The sequence below is a fragment of the Humulus lupulus genome, chromosome 1 (genome assembly GCF_963169125.1).
Source record: "Humulus lupulus chromosome 1, drHumLupu1.1, whole genome shotgun sequence".
In the NCBI taxonomy this organism is placed as follows: Eukaryota; Viridiplantae; Streptophyta; class Magnoliopsida; order Rosales; family Cannabaceae; genus Humulus; species Humulus lupulus.
In genome coordinates, this window is record NC_084793.1 from 53,815,759 (window position 1) to 53,823,483 (window position 7,725).

Sequence of the window (7,725 nt, forward strand, 5' to 3'; positions counted from 1 at the left end):
ATTACCCAAATTATGTGTTATGTGAAAATTTTTATTTTTGGGTCACATTTGATTTAATTATTTAAGCTAGGTGATATTTAAAACTATAGGGTAAAATTTTAGGGAATTTTAGATAAGTAAAATTACCAAAGGGTCCTTGAGTTTCTATGGAGATAGGTAAAAATGAGCAAGGGTATAAAGGTCTTTTCTAAGGGAGGAGAGATAGAAGGGGGTGCAGCAAGGCTATGCCTAGGCTCTCAAGAGCCTAGGACACCTACCCTAGGAAGTGTAAGAGCCTCACCCAATCATTGTCTTAACCCTAATCATTCCACTCTTACACATCTAATCATTTTTTTTTTAATTTCCTTTTCTCTCAAGAAAACAAAAAACAACCTCTTCTATTTCCTCTCCCCCAAAACCGAACCCTAGCCCCACTCTACTCTCCATTGCTGCCATTTTCTTTCAATGAACCAAGAGCACTCATTCCCCATTGAAGGAGGGAGGAGCTCAAGAGCACACTATGGAAGGGTAAGTTTCGAACCCTACTCAATTTTGTCTCCTCTCTTTCTCTTCAAACCCGAAATCCTAAGGGTTTATGTTGCATGCATGTGATCTAATAGCCATGCATGCCTTTGATCTTGTGTTCTAGGGTTCACGAGAGGCTTGTATGAGTAGTATTTCAAGGAGTTAGCACTTTGGTGATCTAGTGAAAGCAAGGTAAGAAGTCTTGGTAGTTTGCATGTTTTCTTCCTCATCTAAGTTTTCTACCCTAATCCTTTTCTTAAAAATATACATGTGGAACTTGGGGCTTGGTTTTGAGAGTGTAGAGTACAAGGGGGAGTTTGAGGAAGCTAAGGAAAACACTTCTCCATGCTAGAACTATCAAAGGTAGAAATGTTTGGTTGTTCTTGAGTTTTATGATTTTATGTTGGTAGATCTGGTTGTATAGGTTATTTTAATGGAATTTGGAGTTAATTTTATGCTTAAGGTTGAGGTAGTGTGATTTGATGATTTTCATGCATGCATGTGACTAGGGTTATGCTAGAATTGATTATTGTTGTTAGGTTGTGTAAAAATGCATGCTGCCAAACTTTCGTGGTCTGGATTGTGAAAATTATTTGTGCAGTTGCATATTTTGTTGTAATTAATTGATGTTAGGCTTTGGAAAATCATAAAAAGGTATTTTAAACCCAAGTTATGCACGTTTTTCCATTTTGATGTAAATCAGGAAAATTTCTGGGCAATATGCACTGCCCAGATTGTTTTGACTTTTGAACGGGTTTTACTAATAAAAAACTATGAAATTTTGTAAGGAGTTATTTTAAACATGTATAAAGATTTATGTAAAATTTTAGAGGAAAATATGTTAAGGTATAAGAGATATTATTTTTCAAAATTTTCCCTAGAATCTAGAAACAAAACTTCTGGGCAGCAAGCACTTCCCAGATGGCTTTAAAACTTTTGTTGAGTTTTATTATTCTAAAAATTATGAAATTTTGTAGGAAGCGAAATTAGACAGGTATAAAGATCCCTGTAAAATTTCAAAAAGAAATAAGCTACGGTGTAAGAGAAATAAATTTTCAAAGTTACCATAAAATATGGAAAACCTTCTAGGCAGTAGGCACTGCCTAGATGGCTTTAAAAATTCGAATGGGTTTTTCCATCCCTAAAATTTTTAAGGGAATTAGTTAAGATGTGTTCAAGGACTCCTGTAAAATTTTATAAAAAAATTTGTCACGGTTTATGAGAAATAATTTTCTAATTTGCGAAGAAAAAAAACTGAAAAGTAGCAATTTCGAACCTTAACGAAAAGTTGATTTTTACCAGTTTATAAGCTAAGGGTCCAATTGCCCTTCTTTTCAAAAATAACATAAAGAGAGATCTTAGGTTATTGGTAAGAATTGGTTAGAATGGGAGTTTGGGCTTTTTAGAACCTTTAAGAGAACGGGATTAAGTTGTAACGCTCTGGTTAGCCAAGATCGTTACACAGTATATTTTAAATAGTGTTTAACTCGCTAAACGAGTCATTTGGCCATAAACGTGCAACTAAATGTGATTAATGGTCCAGGGTAAAAAAATTTGGTCAAAAGGAATGGATATTTCATTAAAACATTAAACTATACATGGGATCCCATAATAACGTTTACAAAGTTGTTTACAGTTCCAAAATGGCCATTACAACTCAAAAGTTACAACCCGCCGACCTAAGCGCCAAAAATAGGGTTTAACCCTAATTCCTCTGAGAAACCTTGGCCATGGTGGTCAAGCGGCCGCATATGTACACGTCTCCACCTAAGCTCTCCAACTCATGACTAGTCTAATTTTCATTTCCTCTTACCTGCACCACATAGTACCCGTGAGCCAAGGCCCAGCAAGAAAACTTAAACATGCTCATAAGCAGTGATTAACAAATTTTCAAATCATAATAAACATGCCCAGTAGTAATAACCCTACTCATGCATGCATACCATTCATATAAATGACTACAGTGTCATATGGGACCAAATGCCCTAAATAAATGATTAAGTGATTCATATCGGGGCCCATTGCCCAAGTACATGACTAATAAGTCACACTGGGGCTCAGCGCCCTAGGATCTGGGACTGATAAGTCACCTCGGAGCCCAGTGCCTTATCCTCTATATAACCAGCCTTGGAGCTAGCCCAGTGTATCTAGCACTTTAGTTTTCCACGACCATTGGGTCGGACAAGCGTATGATGCGCTCCTGATTAGATTTAATCATATCAACCAGCGCTCAACGTGCTATTGCCGCCCTTGACTCATAAGTCAATGCTTTACGACCAGCGCTATTTCCGTCCATGACTCATAAGTCAATGCTTTACGACCAGTGCTTAGTGCTATTGCCATCCTTGACTCATAAGTCAATGCAATTCGACTAGCGCTCAGCGCTATTGTCATCCTTGACTGATAAGTCAATGCTTTTCTAAGGTATATAATGCTAATAGGTATTCATCATACAATAAAGATCCATATACAGAGCATTCAATATGCTTAATCAATAATTCACAGGAATAATCATAATCATGCGCATTTACAAGGGTCCAAGCCCTAATCAAATCTACATTCAACACTCAGGCGAGGCCCTAATCATGTACATCACATATTGGGTGCAGTTTTCTTACCTCAGGTTCGAGTATAATGTAAAATATGAACGACCATCGAGCATGATCCTGATCCTGAGCCCCTAGCGGTAACCTAGTCATAACCAAATATAAGATCCCATCAATAATGAGAAAATAAAGGCTTCCTGACCAAGTCCTAGCCTCTGAGACCTCAAATTATACTAAACTGGGTAGTAGAATTGATCCCGAGCCTTTAGGTTTGAATTCCTGTTATTAAAACCTAAGGTGGCCAAAAATGACTAGGCAGGCTGCGGCTGTCCCCTAAGGACCACGGCATGCCTCCTAGATAGAGTGCCCCATGTCTGAAAATCAAGACATGGGTCGCGGCATGCCTCCCAGACAGAACTGCCTTTGTGCCCTGGGTTCACACGGGCTGCGATGCCCAAGAATAGTATCGCGGCGCATCCCTGCGAACCCAGGAATCCCTATTTTTTCCTTAGCCAAAACCTTACCAAAAATCTCTTCCAAGCAATCCCAAAATCACACCTCAATACCAGCATAGTATTAGCACTAATCCAAAAGCAAAACCCAGCTTAAACACATTCAAAACACTACCAAAAACTCAATCCAAAACCTTGAACTTTCAAGCTCAAGAACAACTAAAACCACAACAAAAATGCCAATTAAAATAGATTTTATAATCCTTACCTCAGTTGTGAATTAAACTCCCTTACCTGCAACTAATCACTCCTACACCTCAAGCTTTGAATCCCTAAGCTTTGAATTCTCTAACCTTGCCCCAAAATCAAACCAAGAATGAAAGAGAGAAGGAACAATCGAGAGAGAGAAAGCTGCAAGTGTGATGCTCTGTTTTTTTGTTCCCTTCGACTAAGGGTAAGGGTGACTAAGTCACTAAATTTGTGCAAAATACCTTAAATGCCCCTAGGGCCAAATTCCCCACTCAAAGCCCCTAAAGGGCAACTTAGTCTTTTACCACTTTTCCCGTTAATCATAATTAACATCTTGCAATTCCTGTTACCTCCAATATCCTCAAATAATTACCAAATAATTTCTCATTACCCGCTCAATCCCGGTAATGTACTAGGTACCAAACAACCCCTATGCTCACCCCAAGCTCGGTATTCGACCCCGTTATGACTAAATCGCTAACTTGCTTCCTAGGATCGCCTTGTGTCGAGTATCTCAAATATATCCACATAATAATGTGGTCTTACACATATATCACATATATGCAACATATACAGTTATGCCCTCAATAGGCCAAAATTACTAAAATGCCCTTCTAATAAGAAAGGGGCCCACATGCATGCCAATTCAGTCTTATAATAATATAACTCACATAATCACACATATAATCACATAATAACACAATAAACCAGTTATTGCCCTCCTGGCCCCCTAATCAAGGCACTAAGCCACATTAGGGAATTTAGGACGTTACAAACATTGTTAGATATTATTTGAAACGATTCAATAAGCATAATTCGATAAATGATAGAAAACGGTAAACACTCATAAGAGGGCGACAAGTTGATATTTTCTAAAGATATGAGTTGAGTAGAACTCCTTTTTCCAAAAACCAAAATACGAGTTATTCGATAAGAGAGTTCTTCGTTTAAATAATATTAAAATGCACGGCACACTGAGCGTGTCGCGGCGAGACCGATTTTCCTATGATACCATTAAGACTGAAACGAAATCCAGCCTTATACACTATGAAGTGTATAAGAAACTATAGTAAAGAGTCTCTAAGAATTTGTTTCATGTAGCTATCTTGGAATATTAACTATAAGAATATTTCATAGTTTAATGTGAGTCACTATGTTCTTTCACTATAGTGTTATCTAAATGTGAAGGCTTTCTTCTAGATAGAAGATTTCCACAAGAAAGCGCTAAGGAATCCGGGTAAGACAACTTATTATATGTTTGGTTACAACACGTTAATGACTAGTTTAGATGACTAAGTTATAAGCTAATAATTTGAACTAGTCTTAGAAGGTTTACTCAAGATCGTGGTCCTAGAGGGTTCGCATACTCATGACTAAGGTAAGTAGTCCGAATAGCTACCGCGATGACTACGAACTCTGACTAGCTATCAGGAACTAAGTAAGAAACTGGTTCGCCACCGGTGACTATGTAACTAAGGTCGTTTGGCCACCGCAATATGTAAGAAGTCCTGTTTAACACCCGTGACATAAGAGTCTGGTTAAACTCTGGGACACATAAGTAAGTTAATTCTAATTCTGGCTAGGTATCATGAAAAATAGGAACTCTGGCTAGCCACCGGGGAACTAAGTAAGAAATCAGTTTGCCACCGGTGACTATGTAACTAAGGTCGGTTGGCCACATCAACATGTAAGAAGTCCTGTTTAACACCTCTGACATAAGAGTCCAGTTAAACCCCGTGACACACAAGTAAGTTAATTCCATAATCAAATCTCTATAACTAGTTTACACCCATTGACGCTATGGTAAGATATGTTAAGTTATGCTGAAGGTTCCTCCAGAACCCTAAGTAAATAAGTATGTATGTATGTATGTTAAGATATGAATGACTAAGTATGTATATAAGTTAAGATATGAATGACTAAGTATGTATGTGTGTTAAGATATGAATGACTAAGTATGTATGTACGTTAAGATATGAATGACTAAGTATGTATGTATGTTAAGGTGACTAAGTAAGTATGTATGTTAAGATATGAATGAATAAGTAAGTATGTATGTTAAAATATGACTGAGTAAGTAAGTATGTATGTTACCAATTAAGACTATATGTATCCTCTAAAATTTTCTCCGTGCAGGTGTACTTTCAGGATATGAATTTTGGTTATGAGGCATGACCATAAGTTTGTCAGGACGTTCGCATGTTCTTAAATTGTATGTTAAAGTTCAGTTTCATGATAATCCTATTCTTGGTTGGTTATCTGCTTAGTTATAGTTAGTTTAAGCCCTTGCTTCGTTTATGTGGTTATGTTTGTTAAGTTGTTCTTAATAAGCATTTCGCTTACCTAGTTGTTTCATGTTGTAGGTAAGCTCAAAGGCAAAGTGGATCAATGTGTGCTGGAGCTTATCTGCGAGGATGTACATGTGGACCGACCTTTTGGGAATTTATGTTTTGGGGAATTTATCTGCGAAGTTTCGAGGACAAAACTTGTATAAATTGTAGGTATTGTAAAGCCACGCGTTTAGGGCACTGGGTAAACCCTAGTTCGGGTATTTTAATTCCTTGCATTATGTATTATTTAAGGGGAACATTTTATGTTAAAAGAATTTGTGATATTTGAATGCTAGAAGTGCGTATTTTTTTAGAAACCAAGACCTTTGGTCATGGACTGGGTCAAAAGCCCTAATCGGGTAAAAATCTCGGATTAATTAAATAGGAAATACTATGGTAAGTGCAGTTTTTTTTAGAAGCTGAGACCTTTGGTTGTGGACTGGGTCAAAAATCCTAATCGGGTAAGAATCTCGGATTAAATAAATAGGAAATACTATGGCATAAAATATTATTTTTTGTCTGGCGCTAGGACATTATAGTCGAGCCAATAATTTTAAGAAAAATTGATTGAGGTTTGAATTTCAATCAACCGGGCTTAAGAATGAGAATTTCTTGCTCGAGCCTCTAAGGGCATTTTGGTCAATTCGATAAAATTACCAAAATTATGTGTTATGTGACAAATTTTATTTTTGGGTCACATTTAACTTAATTATTTAAACTAGGTGATATTTAAAACTATAGGGTAAAAATTTAGGGAATTTTAGATAAATAAAATTACCGAAGGGTCCTTGAGTGTCTAAGGAGAGAGGTAAAAATGAGCAATGACATAAATGTATTTTCCAAGGGAGAAGAGAGAGAGGGGGGGGGGGGGGGGGGGGGCAGCAAGGCTATGCCTAGGGCTCTCAAGAGCCTAGGGCACCTACCCTAGGAAGTGTAAGAACCTCACCCACTCATTGTCTTAACCCTAATCATTCCACTCTTACACATCTAATCATTTTTTTTTAAATTCCTTTTCTCTCAAGAAAAAAAAATACCCTATTTTATTTCCTCTCCCCCAAAACTGAATCCTAGCCCCCTCTTCTCTCCATTTCTTCCATTTTCTCTCCATGAACCAAGAGCACTCATTCCCCATTGAAGGAGAGAGCAGCTCAAGAGCACACTAAGGAAGGGTTAGTTTCGAACCCTACTCCATTTTTTCTCCTCTCTTTCTCTTCAAACTTGAAACCCTAAGGGTTTATGTTGCATGCATGTGATCTAATAGACATGAATGACTTTGACCTTGTGTTCTAGGGTTCAAGAGAGACTTGTACGGGTAGTACCTCAAGGAGTTAGCACTTTGGTGATCTAGCGAAAGCAAGGTAAGAAATCTTGGTAGTTTGCATGTTTTCTTCCTCATCTAAGTTTTCTACCCTAATCATTTTCTTAAAAATCTACATGTTGAAGTTGGGGCTTGGTTTTGAGAGTGTAGAGCACAAGGGTGAGTTTGAGGAAGCTAAGGAAAACACATCTCCAAGTTAGAACTATCATAGGTAGAACTTTTTTGTTGTTCTTGAGTTTTATGATTTTATGTTGGTAGATCTGGTTGTATAGGTTATTTTAATGGCCTTCGGAGTTAATTTTATGCTTAAGGTTGAGGTGGTGTGA